This window comes from Nannospalax galili, unplaced genomic scaffold (genome assembly GCF_000622305.1).
Source record: "Nannospalax galili isolate Female #2095 unplaced genomic scaffold, S.galili_v1.0 scaffold128, whole genome shotgun sequence".
Classification (NCBI taxonomy): Eukaryota; Metazoa; Chordata; class Mammalia; order Rodentia; family Spalacidae; genus Nannospalax; species Nannospalax galili.
The window spans coordinates 1,520,169-1,522,737 of record NW_008360322.1 but is presented as its reverse complement, the minus strand read 5'-3'; the positions used below and the strand labels follow the sequence as shown (position 1 = coordinate 1,522,737).

Here is a 2,569-nt window from a genome sequence, read left to right as displayed (position 1 = left end):
AGGCTGGCCTTGAACTCACAGAGATCCACCTGTCTCTGCCTCCTGTGTGCTGGGATTAAAGGCGTGCACCACCACGCCCGGCTCACATTCTTAAGGATAAAAAACATTCCATGTCTGTAATTTGGTAAACCCGAAGCATTGCTTCCTTTATTATTTGTGAAGATGCTTCTTTAATCAAATTACCAAAATATCTATTAACCTTAACCAATTGCTCCCAAAAGAAAGAATTCTTAATAAAGATGTAACTATTTAACATTTTTGGGTTCAGTTTCTATGGATTATAAATCAGACTGGGTTAACATTATCAAACACAAAGTTAACATTTTTTTATACTGCCATCAAATATTTGAAATAAAACCCTTCATCACAGGTTTATAGGTTGGAGAGATTTTTTAATAGCTTGTACTTCACCTTATGATCACAGAAAGCTTTATTAGTTTTCTAGGAACTGAAGACCTTACTGAAAAATTGCCATTGATTGTAATCCCCACCATGAAATTTGATTATATTTAGAGGTAGAAAAATGTGAAGTCCAGGCAAAATTCAGCACAGACCATGATCTTCATAATAAAATCTTTCTTCAGCTTCTCTGTAATAAAGAGGTATGAAGAAAGAAATTTAATTATTTAATTAGCATTTTCAACTTGTTCAGCATTGTATACTCTTAAAATATATATATTTTTTGAAATTTTGTGCATTTCATACATCTCAATCATATTTAGATGTCTTCCCCTCTCTGTACCCCCCCCAAAGGCTACCCACTGGATTTCGTACATTCCTGTTATATAGGTTAAGGCCTAAAGAGTCAAGTTTTTGTCCCCAGATGACCCTCGGTGTGAGTTCATCCACTGAAGCCTATTCAGCCTGTCTAGCACCACTCCCTTAGGACCAGTTCTCCCTCACCAGTCAGTGATCAGCTTTCGGACGAGACCTTGGATAAGGTTGGGGCTTCTTGCTCATTTCCCCAGTTTTGTGCTGTGACAATAGCTAGTGTTATGTTGGACAACTCTGACCAACAACTCTACGGGAGGTTTCTCCTGTCTGGCAATGTGTACAAACTAAATTTTAATGAGGAGGATCTGACTGTGGATGGTGGTGGAGAATCTCTGCTAATATCTGTAAGCAGCTTAGGTCATAAATTTCCCACCTTGCAAGAGTCCTTTTCCTCATCTGGGGATACTTGCCTCTTTCTCCTTTCACAGTTATGAATTAGTACTGAGTCCTGTGTACTTTCTGAAGGGATTAAAAGTTGTCTTAGTTATTCTCATTATCAGAGCCCAAATTTGGGATTAAGTGTATATAAAGTTTTATTAAAGTAAACAATTGTGAGAGAAAATGTGGAGTGAGATAGGAAGACAGTTGAACCAGTTAAAGAATATACGTGTGAATTTACTAGCATTCACAGAACAACATTATGACACACACAGTATACAATAAAAAAGGATATGATTGGGGCTGTATAGATAGCTCAGTGGTCAATAGAACAGGCTGCTCATGCAGAGGACCTAGCATGACAGATTCAGTTCCTGACATCCATATGACAGCTAACAACACTTTGTTACTGTAGTTCTAGGTGATCTGGGAACCTCTCCTGGGCTTTTCTGGAATTCTTCACACATGGTGCACTTACATGCATGCAGGAAAAACACTCATACTCATAAAATAAAAAATGAATGAATAAAAAAGAATGATATGATCAAAAGAGCAGAAAGATTTTAGGTAAAAGTTCCCTAGACTCTTCTGGCATGTAAAGAAGGTTTGGAGGTTGTTACCAAGTTGACAGTATGAGAAAGCTTCTTACTGGAGAAATTCCTCCATACTTCTAGAACCAATTGCTATGGATTTCAGAGTTCTATATTTAAGATTCTTGCCCAATTGTGCTACATTATGGTGATTATCATTCAGCATCTGAGCTTTGGGTAACATTATATTAGTGACCTGTCTGATACTAGAAGTCAATAGCAATTAAGCTATTAAGTACTCTACCAAGAAGAGTTCCACTGACAGCTCAAATCCAATAATTACTGTTACAAATGAATATTTCAGCCAAGTGTGGCAGTCCAGTCCTCTAATTTCAGCACTTGGGAGGCAGAGGCAGGCAGTTCTCTGGGAGATAAAGGAGAAAAGCCTGCTCGACATAGTGAGGTCCAGACCAGCTGGAGCTAAAGGGAGACCCTGTCTCACAGAAAAAGGAAGAAGAAAAACAAATGAGACATTCACAGAAAGGTAAAATGGTTTCATGTGTCTTGTCTTGTGAAAGTGATTATTGTCTGTGTATGTTATGTATGAGTTTTCAGAATCATGGGCTTTCTCTATCATTTCATGACAATTTCTTCATTACTTTGGAAGAGCTATTATTTAATCATATGTTCTTACAATAATGCTCTGCAGAAAAAGCATTCATTCCTATAGGTAAGTCCATTGCTTCCACAGATGGGATCGTATTCATTGGTGCACTCATATTCATTTTCTATATATGTCCTACAGTCTGGCTGTTAAACATAAGGAGACAGCAAAAAGTCGGTCAAAAAGTGATCTATTTAAAAAAAACTTAATGTGACAAAATTAT

General features: G+C 37.3%; 1 pseudogene; it reads right to left on the bottom strand.

The window, feature by feature from the left end:
* Positions 1–2,569, bottom strand: part of LOC103727438 — a 7,625-nt pseudogene that overhangs the window by 835 nt on the left and 4,221 nt on the right.